Source organism: Silene latifolia, unplaced genomic scaffold, assembly GCF_048544455.1.
Source record: "Silene latifolia isolate original U9 population unplaced genomic scaffold, ASM4854445v1 scaffold_171, whole genome shotgun sequence".
Taxonomy (NCBI): domain Eukaryota; kingdom Viridiplantae; phylum Streptophyta; class Magnoliopsida; order Caryophyllales; family Caryophyllaceae; genus Silene; species Silene latifolia.
This window is the reverse complement of record NW_027413148.1, coordinates 340,621-360,202: the sequence shown is the minus strand read 5'-3', so window position 1 is coordinate 360,202 and position 19,582 is coordinate 340,621. Positions and strand designations below refer to the sequence as shown.

General features: G+C 36.6%; 1 non-coding gene across 1 annotated transcript; it reads left to right on the top strand.

Moving 5' to 3' along the window:
* Nucleotides 1-2,801: 2,801 nt before the first annotated feature.
* Nucleotides 2,802-2,910, top strand: LOC141638081 (small nucleolar RNA R71). The gene has a single exon (XR_012541988.1). It is a non-coding gene; the product is annotated as a small nucleolar RNA R71 (small nucleolar RNA).
* The last annotated feature ends 16,672 nt before the right edge of the window (nucleotides 2,911-19,582 follow it).

Sequence of the window (19,582 nt, the reverse complement as noted above, 5' to 3'; positions counted from 1 at the left end):
GACGAAGGAAACTCCTCACTCCCTTAACATTCACGGGAGGAGGCAATTGCTCAATCACCTGCACTTTTGCCTTACCAACATGTATACCCTTATCAGAAATCAGATGCCCTAACACAACTCCCTCATTAACAATGAACTGACATTTTTCCCAGTTTAAAACAAGATTAACATCTATACAAATACCGCATGACTTTATCAAGATTAGCTAAACAACGATCAAAGTCATTACCATAAACCGAGAAATCATCCATAAATACCTCCATAATTTTCTCTATAAATCGGAAAAATCCCCATCATGCACCACCGAAAGGTGGCGGGCGTTACACGGTCCGAAAGGCATTCTCATGCGGTATGCAAAAACACCCCGTGGACAGTAAAAGTGGCCTTACTCTGATCATCCGGATGAATAGGGATCTGAAAGAACCCTGAATATTCGTCTAGAAAACAGAAAAATTTGTTAGAAGCAAGTCTTTCAGTCATTTGGTCAACAAAAGGGAGGGGGAAGTGGTCTTTCTTGGTGGCGGCATTCAACTGTCTATAATCAATGCACATCCGCCACCCTGTCACAACTCGTGTTGGTATTAATTCATTTTTCTCATTTTTAACCACGGTAGTCTCTCCTTTCTTCGGAACTACCTGAACTGGGCTAACCCACTTGGAGTTGCCAACTGTATAAATAATACCTGCCTCGAGTAGTTTCATCACCTCAGCCATAACAACTTCCTGCATTTTGGGGTTCAACTTGCGTTGACCAAGTCTGTAAGGCTTGTGGCCTTCCTCCAGCTCTATCCTGTGCATACAAATATCAGGGCTGATGCCCTTAATATCATCCAAAGAGTAACCTAGAGCCTTCCTATTTTTCTTAAGCACACACATCAAAGTAGAAAGTTGGTCATCATTAAGCTTAGCACTAACAATAGCTGGGTACTGCTCCGTATCATCCAGAAAAACATACTTAAGATTAGGAGGAAGTGGCTTACGCTCTGGCACCTTTACCTCTACAGCATAGACAGAATCAGCTTCAATGGTATAGCAGGTGTTTACCAAATTCTCGTAGCTTTCCATTGAGGCTACCAAAGCATCTGGCTCCTCAGCATTCTCCGCTGTACTACCTGCACACTCATCTAAACGGGTTAGATCAGCTAAGGGATCCTTGGCTAAGGATTCCCTCTAGTTACAATTAACAGCCCTGTCAACAATATCAATGGAATAACACGTATCATCATCAGCAGATTCAGTCGTCTTACGAGCAAGACTGAACTCAATGGTGTCATCCCCTACCTCTAAGGTAATGATTCCGCGTTTGACATCTATTACAGCTCCAGCTATATGTAAAAATGGTCTACCTAAAATAATAGGTATCTGACTGTCCTCTGCAATGTCTAAAACAACGAAATCGACAAGAATAAAAAACTTACCCACTCGAACGGGTACATCCTCTAAGACTCCTAGAGGTCTCTGAGTTGATCTATTTGCCATCTGAAGGGTAATATCGGTCACCTTAAGTCTACCAATATTTAGCCTTTCGCAATCAGAATAGGGCATGACACTGACACTGGCCCCTAAATCACAAAGGGCCTTTCCAATTTCGTGGTTACCTATAGTGCAGGGAATTGAAAAGCTACCCGGGTCCTTTAATTTAGGTGGTATATTAATTTGCGAAAGAGCATTGCATTCTTCCACAAAAGCAACATTACCATCATCATGAAAATTTCTCTTACGATTCAAAATGTCTTTCATAAATTTAGCGTAAGAGGGTACCTGGGTAATTAGGTCAGTGAATGGAATTGTTACCTCGAGATTCTTGACCATTTCCAAAAACTTACCAAACTTGCGCTCCAGCTTAGTATTCTTTAAACGCGTTAGGATCGGATCGCAACACTGGCCGTAAGATCAGTAACCTTCAGCTTCCGTAAGTTTAAAACCTCCGTCAAATCATCAATATGTGTAGAGTCATGCAAATTAATTGGCGGATTTGCGTCCTGCACTTGAGACCCAGTCGATCGACCATTGGTCTCGGTCGATCGACCGATCTGGCTGGGCATGAACAGTTTCTGGTCAGAAACTGCTTCGTCAGGAACTTCAGTCGATGGACTGACATTGGTGGTCGATCGACCACATGTGCTGGGTATGAATAGTGTCTGGTCAGAAGCTTTTTATTCAGAGATGCCGGTCGATCGACTGCAGTTGTTGGTCGATCGACCACTGGTACTGGCGATAAATTTTGTTTTCGCACCAGAAATTGAATTTTTCTTTTCATCCTTTCCCGAGTCTTCTCTTGGCTTATCGGGACCATCATAAGAAAGGCCACTTCGGAGATTAATGGCATTAAAGGTTTCAATTGGCCTCTCACATTTGCTTGAAGAATTGGCGACTTGCTTAGCCTCTAAATTCTCCAATTGCTTGACAAAATTATTTGTAGACCCAATCCCGGCCTCTTCTATTTTTGTGACTTGAACCAAAAGAGTTCGGACTAGGTCTCTCAATTCCGCGGTCTCATCTGAATTATGGACAGGAATTTCAACTCTTTCCTTGGAAGCTTCAGAGGTCTCGAGCTTCTCGAGACGGGCAGTAATAGAAGTTATGAGTGTCACAACGGCACTCATTTCATCACTTTGCTTTCGCGGCTTTCCACGCGAACTTTCAAACTCGGCTCTATGGACTGCCATCTCCTCAATAGTGTTCCAACCTTTATTCTGACCGGTATTATTTTGGAACCTACCATTCGCAGCTGCGTCCGGGATAACCTTGTAGTCATCATATAAAGCATTATAGAATAAGTTGCAAAGGTACCACCGCTGAAACCGTGGTGAGGGACAGCCCTGACCAAACTCTTGAAACGTCCCCATGCTTCACAAAATTCCTCATCAGGTCCTTGCTGGAAATTTGTAATTTTACTTCTCAAGGCATCTGTCTTTGCAAGTGGGAAGTATTTTTTGTAGAAAGCTAATGCTAGAGATGTCCAATACGTGACTCCAGCTGCTACCCTATCAAGGTAGCGGTACCAATCTCGCGCCGAATCCTTCAAGGAATATAAGAACATTATCCCCTTTACTTCATCCTGGGTCACCCCAGCCGGTACAGGTATGGAACAGCAGTAGTCTGTGAAAATTTCCATATGCTTCAAAGGATCCTCGTCCGGTAGTGACGTGGTTGAGGTCGTCACTCATCCAATCAAACACATTTATAATACTCAACAAACAACTAGTTAGCGGTAAGTCGAGGTCGATCCATGGGACGGTGTGCTTTGGGTTCTAAGTCTATCTATCTCAATTTATGCTAGTGTCACAATTTGGTTGGGTTTGTAGTTGTGTTCTATACTAATGCAAGCGATAAGGTAAAACAAGCAATAAAAGGAAAGATGTAAACAAATGATTAAAAATGCTAGGATATAAGGGGTTCATAGGGGATTCATGGTGTTGATCATACAAACATGTTTACAAAGTTGCAAGCAATTAATGTTGTGGAGGAACCGAGTTGGTTTATGTCTTACGGTTCATAGGAAGGGTTGGGTCCCGGAGCCGAATCGATTAGATTGTACAACACCTACAAGTCGACTTACTTTCCTCCTATTCAACTTCTATGCATGGTCTAACAAGACTCGAGTTTGTTTATATCTTACAAGTCATGTTGAGTAGATAAGAGATGGTTGTAAATGCAAGGATTCATAGGCTTGGCATTTCATCAAACATAACCTATGCATAAAGTTGACATCACAACAAGCAAGCAATTTAATCATGTGAACATATTAAATTAAGCATGAATCAATCCCATGTTGGTTTCCTCTAATTACCCATTAATTCTAGCTAAAGAAACTACTCACTCATTATCATGGGAAACTTGTCATTAATGGTGTCAATCATCACAACAAGTATAAACATGATAATAGAATGAAGAAATGAACAATAAAGATTAAAGAGTAAAGGAATTATACCAAACTTGAGATGATCAAAATAATAAAGCAAAGAATAATAGAAGAAACTTGATGATTGATGGAAGGTTGTCAATCTCCCAATAATAACCCAATAATCTTCAATTACTCAATAATAAACCTAAAGAATAATTAAGGAGAGATTAATGTGAGATTTGTGGAAAGATTAAAGAGTAATCTATTCTAATCTACTCCTAATCTAATCTAAGAGAATTTCCTCCTAAAAACAACATGCTTGATTAATTACAAAATGGGATATTTATAGTGGAAATTAGGTGGATGTATTTAGGGTTAACTAAGGCTAAAATAGTAATTACACTTTTGAGTTTGAGCAGGGAGGAGCCGGTATTTTTCGAAGGAAGGGCTTCTTTCTTTGTAGCTTGGAGAAGACGAAATTGCGCTGTACAGGAATCCGTGCGTATTGGAGTCAGGATGGGCGGATTCTGAAGATGCAATCCGGGCGGATTTGGGAGAAGACGGGCGGATTCTGAATATGCAATCCGGGCGGATTAGGGAGAAGACGCACGGATTGTAGTTCACGTAGAAAGGAAAAGTTTCCTGTCCAGGAATACGCTCGTCCCGAGCGAAATATGGGCGTCCTGGGCTTCAACCCGAGCGGGTTGAATTTGACCCGAGCGGGTTGAGCTGTATCTTGAGCTCGGATTGTAAAACGGACGTCATTTTCTCATCCGGACTCCTATTGGAGTGATTCAAAAGCCTAGATCACTTGTTTTTTCGACGCCGTTCCATCTAGCATACTTTCAGAGCCAAAGGAGCAACTCTTGGTTCGGTTTTCGAGCAATTTCTTCTTGTAATGCCTTCCCTCTCGTCATTCTTACTTTTAACCCTTTGGTCCTTCTATATACACTTTATTCCTACATCTTTGGTCATCATTCTTGCCTCCTGTTCATAGTAGTCCATCTAATATCATCAATAAGCTTCCAAATATACACGAAAGACGGAAATTTCCGCCTTATTATCTCCTTTTCTACAAAACATATGAAATGCGATGGAAAAGCAAATAGGAAGGTTTTGACGGATAAAATGGCCATAGAATGTTATAATGGTATGCAAAATAGGCTCAATTAGGGGACTAAATGTGCGCAAATAATGTTCACATCAGGTAGACCAGCAAACTGATTTCGCTCCACTAAATCAATATAGGAGGAACGAAATTCGAAGTGACCAGTAGTAGGGGTAGGTAACACGTGTCCCTTTGGAATGTGCTGCTCTTTTGGCTGAAGATTGTCATATATCGTGGTCATGTTCGCAAAACTGAGAGTACTCAAGTCTTCCTCTCAAAAACCTGTCTTCTAACTGTGCAAAAGCAAAACTAGAAGCAAGGGTAAGCAACGGTCTCAAGAAACCAAAGTTCCTTGAGACAAAAGAAATAAACTAAAAATAAAACAAACAGAATTACACCGTCTCCCCGGCAACGGCGCCAAAATTTTATACCGTCGTTTTGTATCAAAATTAAATTTATAATTCCAAACTAAAACTATAGATAGTGATAGTAAGGGTCGAACCACAGAGAGACAAGATCAATTCTATTTGCTAATTTTTAATCTATTGAAGTAACAAATTAAATGGGGGGTTTGAATTGGTTTGATTCTAAAGACTAATTGACAAAATAAGAGTTTCTCAAATAAGATAAAAGAGAGATCAGGAACTTCGGTTCACCATGGCTCTGGTCAGGTCACAAAGGGATAGCAGAGGTCTTGTAACGGTCTCAGGGAGTAAGAGCAAGCCTTTCGATCAATGCTCAAATTTCACCTTACGGTCTTTTAATTCCCTAGAATTTCTCAAGCTCTCGCTCAAAGGAAATTCTAAAACTAATGAAAACCTAACCTACTAATCTTTCAATCTAGCAAGAAGGGTTTATCAAAAGGAAATAAGATCGATACGGATGAAATCATACTAAATAAATCGACCTAATTTACGCCATGGCTCACCTCGTTCCCAATCAAGATAATTAGCTATGCATGATTAAAACTATAACAATTGTAAATTTAAAGACATACAATGAAATTGACATGGCTGAAACTGAATTTAAGACAAAAGATTAAAACTGAATTGCTTGAATAAAAACTAGTAACAACAAGAATTGAATTAACAATAAATAAAAGAAAAAGGAAATTGTATTAAAGCTTACTAATCGATTGATGATCAAAGTAATTGAAGGATGGAATCCGTCGCCTCCAAAAACTAGATCTAAACTTGAGTTTCTCAATAATAAAAAGCATAACCTAAAATTCTTTTTGCGTTCTACTGATAAACGATGCCAAAAAGTTAATTACAATTGGGCTTTTAAAAGTCTAACACGAAAAATCAATCTCAGCTACGCGGCCTGGTCGATCGACTAAGGGGCATGGTCGATCGACCAGCCAGTGCAGTGCAGTAACTCCTGCTGAACGTCCACGGTCGATCGACTGAAGAGGTTGGTCGATCGACTAACTGAGCTGTGCAGTAACTTCTTCCTCTCTTCAAATCAGCCTCTAAACTCCATGCACGCATCCCGAGGTGAACGAGTCCGAACTCCCTTCTTCCAAGCTTCCCTGAAGTTGCCTCCGGAGGACGATTTAGGTGAACGAGTCCGAACTCCCTTCTGCCCTTGTACAGAGACCACCCTCTGTCCGTGCTCCTTGGCTCGCCGCTTCAGGTTCACGGGGGGGAGCGGGTCCTAGAGTCACGTGACGTACGTCACGCCAGGTTCGCAGCTGACACTTCTTTGGATCCTGTACCGGAGTTTCCCGAGGTACGTTTCATTAACTCGCTTCATCGTATTCGTTTCACTCATTTGATGGACTATGAAGTTACCTCTACCCGTTTTTTGTGTCGTTCTTCATTAGAAAAGTTGGGAATTTATGAACCCGTGGCTGAGTTGTTAACAGGACTGGGATGACAGGTTTGACCTCGATGAGAGAGCTAACATATGAACAAGTGACCCTCGAATTTTTTAGCTCTTTCACATTTTCACCCGTTGCTTATAAGACTGACCCAGGGAGTTCTTGTATTTCATTTAGACTGTTTAACCGAACCTTCACCTGGACCTTAGCTGAGTTTGGGAGGCGGTTGGGTTTGACTAGTGACGGTACCTCAGAGCCTCCTAGGAAGCTCATTGCTTTACTTTGGCCGACTCTTGCACAGACTCCCTTTGACCAGAGGAAGGTGGCTCACGTCCATCTTCCCTCAGCCTGTTACTACCTCTGTCTCCTAGGAGAGACGATCTTTGGACGACACAATCCTAACAACGTTAACAACGTTGAGCTGTCTATTTTAGCGGGCTACTTGAACATTGATAGTGCTGGCCCCTTTGTTCTTATCATTTCCTACTTGACAGCTCAGCATTTTGACGTTGTCAGGCAGAAAGTGAAGGCTCGATTTCTTGTGGTGGGTTAGCAACCCACATTGCTCGTAGCCTTTTCACTGACTTTCCCCACGACCTGACACACGTAGATAGGGACACTTTCATAGATATTCAGGCCATGTTGGCCATGATTTGGTTAGCAAAGGATCAGCGGACATGGAAGATTTGTGGTTCCTTGTCCGTGACCTTACCTTCACCCGACCTACCTCGTCTTTTACCCTTGACTATAGTTTCGAGTAGGTTGCCTCCACCTCCACCTTCTTACCTTCTTACACTTGCTCCTCCCGCTTCTAAGAAGCGGAAGACACCTGACACTGCTGTCAGAGAGACCGGTGAGGGGTCCACACTGACTCAGGCTAGGTAGACGTCCACGTCCATGCCTACACCTATCCTGACCCCTACACCTACCCCTTCAGTCCCTCAGCCGGATTTACCGGCTAATTTGTTTGCTCCTCCTCCCTTTGAGGCGCCTGAGGTCATGGACCAAGGACGTTGTAATTCTCTGTTTATGGAGATGTGCATGAGGGTGGCTCGTATAGAGCGGGACCAAGCACTTGCCTTGTTCCCTCTATATGAGTACCATATGATGAGAGGGCGTCCCGTTCCAGACGGCTGGCCACACCTTTCTTTCTACCGGTACTCGGCAGAGGGGTACCCACAACCGGAGAGTGAGGCGGACACAGCTGAGGAGGAGGAGAGGGTCAGAGCTGACGAGAGGAGTAGACGAGAGGAGGAGCGTGACCCCACCTTTACGGTGATTGACGAGAAGGAGGCTCACGAGTAGCTGCTGGTCTACTCACTTCCCCAGTTTTCTGGCTCATTTGGGGAAGTTCGTATATATTGTAAGTATTTCTGCTTTTATTTATTTTTCATCTCCTTTTATTTATTTATTTCATTTATTCATTTATTGGTTGTATTTTTCCCGTTCCCCATTTATACTGCTCGTGTATGCTGGAGGACAACGAGGGCGTTGTCCGTTCTGGTTTGGGGAGGGTATTGCATCCTTTGAGTCTGCATTTGCATTTGTTTTGCATTCACGTTTATTTTCTGCTTGCATTGTATTTTAATTATCAAAGAAAATGAAAAATCATAAAAAAATCATAAAATTCAAAAAAAATTTAAAATATTTCACGTTTATTTTTGCATTTAGGTCGAGTTGGAAGGGTAGATTTCTGTGATAATATTGCACTATAACTTGTCATTTCACTTAAGTGTTGTATCAAACTGTCATTTTATTAGCTTTGTCGTGTGCATATCTACGAGTTAATGTTGAAAATACAGCTAAACATATAGACTTGACCTGATAAATTTGGCAATCTACTTAAAATTTCTAAGTTTTCGAGCCGTAAAACTGGTGTCATTTATGACCAGTTCATGTAGGAATTGAGAGTAGTATACTCCTTGCATAACATGTTCATCAAATTGCACGTTTATGAAATTCAATTTCTTTTTGCTCGCATACATTCGGGTTTGTAATCGGTGTCACATGCAGGGAAGTGCTTACAATTTCCCTTTCTTTCATTTTCACCCATTTAGCTCTACTATTAGCCAAACTTAGCCTTTTTTACCTTTAACGACACCCAAATTAAGCCTGCCTGTCAAGCTAGTTTAGTGTGTTATTGCGGTATTCGGTATTTTGATTCAAGTTTGGTTTATGTTGTATTGCCTGGAGTTGGTAGAAAAGAGAAAAATGAGGATGTGTTTAAAAGGAAAAAAGAGTTGAAAATGAAAAAAGAATGTGAGCAGGAAAATGAGAAAAGAAAAAGAGAAAAAACGTGAAAGAAGAAGGAGAAAAAAAGAAAAGACACCGTGTGGAAAAGGAAAAAGAAGTTTGTTTGAGACGGTTTCACTCCTATGCTTTACTTATATCTATTGAGGAGTTATTGTGTTAGTTAGTGAGTTTTTGTGCCAAATGAAAGGCACTTGTGCTTAATTTTCTAATTGAGTAAGAATCGGATTTGCTTAGTATGGTTCCGTTAGGTAGCTAGCTTGACTATTACCTCACAATCCCATAATTGTTTTGCCTTTTCTTACCCGTTGCCTCACTTTAAAATAATTTTTGTAAGCCCTCGGCTGTGACGGACCTTGTTTGGTTGGATGTATGTATTGTTGAGATTCATTAATCTCATTAATTTACATATTCACATATGTAATTATTTATTTAGTCATAAAATAAATACTATATCTTATGTATGCAAACATAAAATAAATTAGAGAAGAAATCACCACATCTTACATTGATGTTTCGGATTTTGGGCACCAACAAGATCTCCTACTTGTTAGTTTTTGAGCTTTCCTTATAATGGATGAACAAGGTTCAAATTAGAACCTCTCCCAAAAGCATATACCCAAGGTGTTACTCTTAATAATTAATAATATTATGAACTAGTAATATTATTAATCTAGCTTAAAATTGACCCAAAATATTTATTTTATTCTCCTCTATTTCGGTTTAGAGAAGAGAGTTTTTGTGGTTTTTCTTTCTCTAAAAAGTCTCACAAAATGTAGAGAGTAATCAATTTTCTTACACTAGAAAATTATTTGTTGATGAAATGAATGATAAAAGAAAAGCCCTTGTCTTTTCTATGTAGAAAACCGGTTGGAGGGGGAAGGAGAGCCCAATGCATGGTCTTGTGTTCTTCTCAAGACAAGACTAGGCATGCATGGCTAGTCATTAGGCTTAATCATTGTGTTTTCACTAGTTAAAATAATCAACACAAATTATCCACTAATACTCCCTCCAATTTTTCGGTACATATACATAAAATGGAAGATCCATTTTATTTTGTCATTTGTCAACTTTGTCATGTGTCACATGTTACATGACATGTTACACCATAATGTATTTTTAACATATTAAAAAAAACATATTAATAAAATATGTCACATACAAAATTCACTAAAAATTCGTAATCAGTTGTACCAAAATGGTTTATCAAATTATAAATTACAACGTCTTGTATTTATAATAAATTATTCATTCAATTTCAATTTCAATTGTTTCGTAAACAATAATTTTATCTAAGTAATAAAACAATTGGATTACTTAGACCGTATCTCATTTAATCAAATTATAATAAGACACGTTAACTTTACTCACAAAATCACTCGTCAATTTTAAGCAATTTAATTAACTCGTATCGACATACGATTAATTAAATAATCAATTAAGAGCGTCACCCTTTAGGTATGACCTAAGGGGATCAACTGATCACCACCGTCGCACGACAGTAATGTCAAACTCTAGTCAGCCAATCATTACCGATATGTGTGGACCAGTTGACTGTAAAATATTACATCCCACATGTATTCTTAAAATGAGATTTAAACATGTGATCATTATGATCGACAGTTGTGATCTCATTATTGTCGGAGGACACTTATTCCAACAATATTTTACATTCAACTGGTCCACAAATATCGACAGTTGTGTGCGTCACCAATTCTCTTGTCCTATTACTATCTCCCACTCAATGCAAGGTGTCTTTCAGGTCGTACTTGCAGGTGATCATATAGAGAGTGGTTTCCTCGATCTGGAGAATAACTGATTGACCGGAATTATCTACCATAGATACCTTCCGAGCGTGGCCACGCGTTTCCAGTTCATTACTCCTCGAGTGGCCCTGAGATATTGTTTTAACCCTGGCAAGAGGGTCGACAATTCCTATCGCACTATTCCCTTCGACTAGCCACAACCATCATAACCCAAAATATGCCCATTTGACCCCATTTACGAAGGTCGTAGTAACATAAATCAAAGTTAATCTGAAACTGTGCCACCTTAGGCGAACAGTCTTTAGTCAAAAGAATCGACTCATTAGAATACTATAGTAGCTCTCGCCACGACCAGGCTATATAAATTTGCTAGAACTCTATAAGCGGTCATAAGGCCCGACAAAGTGTTCCTAACAGTCTGCCTATGTGATCGACTAGTCATCTCACATGACTGTATGGCACTGAACTTGCCATCAATTGCATCACACTCTAGTCACTTCGAGACGTCACCTCATACAAGTGACTATGGGCAAATACCATGTTAATCCGGGTTCACTTTAACGGGGTTCAATATTGTCTCTACAACCCGTTTGGATGTAAAAAAGTATAAAAGGAGTTTTTAGATTTTAAAAACTCGAACGATAAATGTGATTATCACATATGAATAGTCAATGCCTGATTACTACTTCATATTTTTATAATCCTTTTTCATCTTATATGTAGTTGTTCATCTCAATGCAATTGAAATGACATATGACATGACTCATCATGTTCAGCCTATGAGAAGGCTTTAGTTAGTAGGTTTTATCAACTTCTTGTACCTTACTCAACCTTACTACATACTCGTTTTCCTTTGTAATGTATACATTTGCATTACAAAACTTTCTGAGTACGTGTCTAGATCCAATCTAGACATAGGCTCTCTAATATTAGAATAGCTCCCACTGTTTTCACAGCATCCCTCTCGCACATCTCATGATTGCAAGTGTACTCAATTTTCCGTTGTAAGCATCTCTCATTGTTCTTTATTGCCTAGAAGGATTCTAGCAAATCTATTTCTTAAATAACATAGCCACAATGGTTCCTTAACCATCTTCACGTGTTTTGAATATGGTTTTGTCTGAAACCTTTCCCAATCTCAATTGTCATTTGTGCAATACCCTTACACAAATTAGTTAATTGCATCAAAAATACTTAACTTTCCATCCTTAATGCTTCCTTAAGCACTTAAGAATAATCTATATGGCTAGTTGGTAACTATTACTTAAATTCGATTTTGAAACAATTCATCATACTCAAAGTATATGAAGTGTTGTACATCATTACTCATTTAATTGATCTGGCAGCGGAAACAAATTAAATCAATCAAATATGTTCAACTCGATAGAACTAATCATGAATCTTATCAACATAAGACTTCTTATTTGGCGCTATTATCATGTGGATTTATCTACATAAATCTGGATATTAAAGATGGACTATATTACTCCAAGTCTTAAATCATTCCCAATGATCAATATGTCATCCATTTATTAGACTAATTAAAATTTCTGTAACTCCCACTAAACTCCATGTATAAACACAACTTCTCCACTTATCGAGAAAAGTTTTATAACATGATGAAAACATTGATTCCAACTCATTGATGTCCTACTTAAGACCCTCTCTTAAGTTTCACATTATCTTAGGATTGCAAGAATCTACAAAACTCAAGACATGTATTGAATACATTCCTTCTAATTGAAGAAGTGGGTTTTAGATTCACTTGCTATATGTATATCATCATAATGAAACACAATCCCTAAGAATATCCAAATAGACTTAAGCATTTCAACTAGTGCAAAACCCTTTGCCACCAATCAAGCTTTGATATCTAACAATTCGCTTGGAATTTATTTCGGATTTTCATGGCTCTAAGCCTTGTATTGAGTTGTGACTTAAACACTCTCATGTAAGTCATATATTCATTACTTTCCAGAAGTAACTTGAATCAAACAATTTCTTTGTAAGTTGCAAGCTCTTTAATTTCTAAAAGTAACACGAATTCATCATCTTCAACAAGTGATGAGTTCAACCTCCTAGCTTTCGAAGAAACAACGTCATGTAGCCAAGAAAAACCAGTTTCTTGCGACATACAATTTTTGACACAATTCTTGTGTGGCTTCTTTTGTGGCTCTTGAATATTTTCTCCCACTCTGTCTTCTAGAAATAAACTTGTATTCTAGAAAGACAGCTTCACGAGCCACAAACTCGTTGTACTCGTGATTATAGTAAGGAAAAATGAGCATTTGTTTCTTGTGAAAACTTACAAGCATGGTACTCTACCATTTCATATCTCATATGATTCGTTTTAGATTTAGTGGAAAAATAATTTAGACAAAATGATAAAATCCCCAAAAGGATCAAGTAACTCAAAGTAACTTGATTGAAGTCCAAACCATATCGAATAGCGTTTGATTTCTTTATCCAACCACAAATTATCCGATAATGCGTGCTAAGAGAGATTAATTTGTGATACTATATCACATTTCCTTTGGCATATATCAAAGTTATCACTTAGATATTCCCATAACGATCAAATCGTGCGTCTTTGAACTCTTTGTACTTCTTCATAGACTTCTCTTTGCACCTTATCATGTGAACACTATCAACTTAATAGTCGGTAAAAGCAAATGATCAACATTTCTGGATTAATGATTTGCATCCTCAATCTCCTTTTCTACCAAAAGGCACGAGAAATCTTGCTTTGAATACAAGATACGCATATACCATAAGATTAACAATCTAATTGTTCCAAGAGTAATCGGTAACACTTTGCATTTATCATTCCAGAATTTAGATTAAATCTGGGTTACCAATATGAGTCTTGCGTCATCTACATGATATATCATTCTATCTTGGTTTAGAATATAATCACCTTGATTTTGAGCTAACCATAAATCAAATCGCGATGTATTGGGTCACAAAAAGTTAAACCTCTTTTGTATCTTAACAAAATTATATTCTTATTTAGGGTCCATGTACTTAATATTCCTAATTAAGGTACAAGTTTAAACCCAAAACTAGATTGAGTACACAATGACTCTATCTCTCGACATTATTTGATGCTAGTCGTCATATTCTAATCATCCTATGTATCGCATACAATGATGAAAACCACCATCGGTTTCTAATATTGACGAAATGGTACTAGCAAAACTTATGTCAATCAAATAAATAAAGAACCAAGTCTTATTAGATGTCCCACAACTAACTTGCTTATTCTTTAACAACTTGGGGTAGTTTCCTTTCTAGTGTCCAACACTTCCAAAATGGGAACTTTTATCGGTCGAAATTGATAGGTTTAATAATGTTATTCCCAATAACTTTACTTTTGCCTTTATCTTGTCAATTCCTTTCCAATCTTTACTTCCTGAACCTCGACCTTTCTTAACGATTAAGAGAATGCTCCCATTCATTTCAATGAATCTTTGCTTAGAGAAGCAAAAATTTAATTTCATGAAGACTACTCTTCAATTTATTCGTTTAATCTTAAAACTTTCATTGAAGTGGTTGCGTTATTTTGGTCAATTACGATCTAATTACCAAAAAAATTTAACGTTTCAAAGTACTTAATTCAATTAAGTATATGAATAACTATCCATTGTAATTAGACATGTTAGTCAATAATCAAAAGCCTTTTTGATAATGAATAACTTCTATCTACACTTTTCACAAAAAGATCTTTAGCAATGGTTCATATGAGGTTTTAGAAGCAAATTCATATTTGTCTTTAGTTACGATGTTTTAATGGAGATTTGAATCAAAAATCGAAATGATATCGTATATGAATTGTGGTAAAGAAATAGAACAATATGATAACGGAATAGTGGAAAACTTAACATTTATCGTTTTATTAATACTTGTAAATAACAAGTAAAGCATTTACATAGTGACCTCTACCCAACTATGATAAATGATTCCAAGAACCAAATTCATATTAACTTGGGCATCGGTAAAGCCGAATACAACCCTCATCAATATAACTCGGTGGATTAACTCTTTAATCGATTCTACTTTTAGAACTCTTGGTCGATAAAATTACATTAATATTTATCTTTAGCCCGAAACACATCCGGCAACCGTCGAGAATACTTTCGTTGAGTTCAACACAAATTTCAAATAAATGTGTCCATGATCCAAATTTACATAAACTTGGGCATCGGTAAAGCCGAATACAACCCTTATCTTTATAAATTCGGTGGGTAGACATTTATCACCCATTTCCCCTACGTAGCAAGGTTTGTCCCCCGGTAAGGCCGAGCGCACTCCCTCACGAAATAGGTTTTCATGGTTTCTAATTTTTGGTAAGGCTAAGTCTCAATTGTTTATTTTAGCGAGAGGTCATGTCAATTTATTATCTATCACGTTTTAAGTGAACTAAAGCGGTGAACTACGATAATTGTAATTGACACGGTCGATAAACTCAATTTAAAATGCATGTTTAGTTATGCTGATTTAGCGATGCATGCAACATATAAATAAAATGCAAAGCATAAAGATAAAATCCTACTATGGCCTTCCTAAAATAGTAAATCTAATAAACTATTACAAATTCGGAAACCAACTCCTTTGGTCCCTTGAACTTCGGTCTTGGCACGCATTTAAAGGCAACACTTTCATTGATGGATCGCCTTCTCGAATGGCACCGTCTTCAAGGAACTCCGGAATAATTAAATTACAAAATGAATTACATAATTTCCTATTATACATTTGTAATTAAAATAAAAATAAATCTATTAAATTACAAAACGGTGATACGAGATTACAATAATTACAACCGAATCGATATTCCCATACATTTCGGGTAATATCAATTAAAAATTAAGGCCATACTAAGTAAAATTACATAATTCAAAAATTACATAAAATTAAAATATGACAATCATAAATAAAATGCAGCATTATAATATGTATGAACATGCTAGATTTTATGCTAAATTGCCTTTAAGAGCCAATATCGTATATTAATCGGGTTTTTACGGATTTGCGTGATTTAACTTATTAAAATCACAATAATTACATAAATTCATATTTAAGTACAAGTTAATTACCCTAACCATCTTAGGACTCAAAATTAGTCTCCACTAACATTTGACAATAATTAAACTTGATTTCTTAATATTGTTCATAAATGGACCCAAAATACAAAATTTATGCTATAAACCTCAAATTAAATCATAAAAATTTCAAATAATTTCAAAATATGAAATTTAAACTCATGAACATTCTGGAAAAAAATACCATGACACTCATAATGTTCAAAACTTAGGTTAAAAATTTCGAAAATTTATCGAGAAAAACAATGTTGCGGTTTATCGGTTTTGACAATTATGACCATAAAAATATGAGAAAAAAAAATACATTCATCAACTTTTCACTTTTAGATCTGAAATATATGATAAAATGCAACATGTGAAGTTTTTCCTTAGTCATGAAGTATGTTTTAGCATTATTACTAATTATAGTCACTATTTATGTGATTTTTCATCAAAAATTCATAAATCATGCATGAAGACTTCATTATAGCCAAATATTTTACACACATCTTGTAAAATTGCATGTGACAACATACTAAATTTCCATGATTAGATTCGAAATATAACTCATATTAACCTATTTACCCATTTAAATACGATTTTAACTTAAAAATCCATAAAGTTTAGCTATTTTTCGTCCAAAATTGACATTTTTATCATAAAAATCACATTTTAATGTCAATAATATATAAAATGAACAATAAAATCCATAAATAAACCAAAATGTCCTAAAAATCACTTAGGACCAGAAACTTTTAACATGCAAAGTTATTTTTAAGTTTATCTTCATAAATCCAAATTAATTAGTTTTGTATGTTAATCATATAACTCGGAAAAACTATAAACCGATTTGCATGCAAACAACCTAAAGCTCTTGATACCGCTTGTTGAGATTCATTAATCTCATTAATTTACATATTCACATATGAAATTATTTATTTAGTCATAAAATAAATACTAGATCTTATGCATGCAAACATAAAATAAATTAGAGAAGAAATCACCACATCTTACATTGATGTTTCGGATTTTGGGCACCAACAAGATCTCCTACTTGTTAGTTCTTGAGCTTTCTTATAATGGATGAACAAGGTTCAAATTAGAACCTCTCCCAAAAGCATATACCCAAGGTGTTACTCTTAATAATTAATAATATTATGAACTAGTAATATTATTAATCTAGCTTAAAATTGACCCAAAATATTTATTTTATTCTAGTCTATTTCGGTTTAGAGAAGAGAGTTTTTGTGGTTTTTCATTCTCTAAAAAGTCTCACAAAATGTAGAGAGTAATCAATTTTCTTACACTAGAAAATTATTTGTTGAAGAAGTGAATGATAAAAGAAAAGCCCTTGTCTTTTCTATGTAGAAAACCGGTTGGAGGGGGAAGGAGAGCCCAATTCATGGTCTTTTGTTCTTCTCAAGACAAGACTAGGCATGCATGGCTAGTTATTAGGCTTAATCATTGTGTTTTCACTTATTAAAATAATCAACACAAATTATCCACTAATACTCCCTCCAATTTTTCGGTACATATACATAAAATGGAAGATCCATTTTATTTTGTCATTTGTCAATTTTGTCATGTGTCACATGTTACATGACATGTTACACCATAATGTACTTTTAACATATTAAAAACAACATATTAATAAAATATGTCACATACAAAATTCACTAGTAATTCGTAATCACTTGTACCAAAATGGTTTATCAAATTATAAATTACAACGTCTTGTATTTATAATAAATTATTCATTTAATTTCAATTTCAATTGTTTCGTAAACAATAATTTTATCTAAGTAATAAAACTATTCGATTACTTAGACCGTATCTCATTTAATCAAATTATAATAAAACACGTTAACTTTACTCACAAAATCACTCGTCAATTTTAAGCAATTTAATTAACTCGTATCGACATACGATTAATTAAATAATAAATTAAGAGCGTCACCCTTTAGGTATGACCTAAGGGGATCAACTGATCACCACCGTCGCACGACAGTAATGTCAAACTCTAGTCAGCCAATCATTACCGATATGTGTGGACCAGTTGACTGTAAAATATTACATCCCACATGTATTCTTAAAATGAGATTTAAACATGTGATCATTATGATCGACAGCTGTGATCGCATTATTGTCGGAGGACACAAATTCCAACAATGGCGTTTAGAATTGTCTATCATTTTTGTTGCAAGCATGTTTATGTGGGGCGTAGTTTAGGTGAGTGGCTATTTCTCCTCTTCTCTTACATTTATATACTTACCCTTTGCTTCATGAGATAAGAGTGACCCGTGAGAGTCCTTTTTTAAAGGTCTTGCAAGGTCGACAGTTTAAATTTTTTATAGACATCATACAACTCGTTTGCACTTGACTGTTGTGCCTATAAGTGTCAGTTTTGCTTGCATTAAATTGGTTTGAGTAGACAAGTTATAGCTAGCTCTGAGTTTTCATTCCCGTTCCATTAGTTTGCATTTAGTTTACTCGAGGACGAGTAAATGTTCTGTTTGGGGAGATTTGATACGTGCATTTTATATAGTCCTTTTTGGCCTCTTATGCACGCATTTTCATGTCATTCTCGTAGTTTTGTATTGCAAAATGGCCCGAATAGGCTACTTTGGTTTGGTTTGTCTTAATTGCAGGAATAGACCCAAAAGTAGTAGAATCGCACATGTTTCTAGTCCTTTAGCATGCATTTATGGAGATGGAAGGTTTTGAGCAGATATGATATGCCTCGGGAAGTGTGAAGGAAGCTCGGAAGCTGACCAAGTGAAGAACACGAGCTGTTTCAGTAGATGGGCACTCGATCGAAGCCTTCTTTTTTCGATCGAGTGGGTTTGGTGGTCACAAGTGCTCGATTGAGTCCCTGCTGAACTCGATCGAAATAGACTGATTTGAAGATCTTCGATCGAACGTGCTTTTTGTTCGATCGAAGAACTTGGCTAGATATTTGCTCGATCGAGTAGAATGAAGATCCTCGATCAAGTGGAATGCTATGTTACACGGGATTTTATTCCGTGATAGACTTAATTAGTATTTTAGTTTTGTTAATAAAAATCTTCCCTATATAAGGTGGAGACGTCATTAGGTTAAACACAACCTATTACATTCTTTTTTATTCTCTTAATTACTCTCTAATCTCAGAAACTTTAAGCAGACACTTTTCTTCCCTTTTCTCCTTTCGTACGTTGCTCTGATCTTGTGCCGGATTCAATACTTTGTAATCTTTCTTTCACCTTTGATACAATTTAATCTTTCTTTGCATCTTAATCTCTTGTCCTTAATTTTTGTTTATTTATCGTTGTTGTTAATTTATGCAATATCGTTCTTTTAATCCTGCTATTATGTCTCTTGTTAGTTTATTCATTGTTGTTATTGTTTGTTTCATTGATAATATGAGTAGCTAATTCCCTCTATGTTAGGATTAGGGGAGCCATGGTAGTAAATAAATGAAGTTATGAATAGATTAGATGGTTGAATTATGAGAACTGTTTTATGACAATATAATTGTAATCGTTTAGTTGAGTGCACGCTTCTAAATCAGTTAATTTGGTTAAATTCATACCTAGATCGAGAGATTGGAATGAATAGACCTATTATGAACAGTAAGACTACACTAATGAGGGCGAGAGTTAAGTTAGCTGTATCTTAGGGCAGAAAGCGGACCGAGAGGACCTTTCCTATACCCTTCTCACATTATACCGT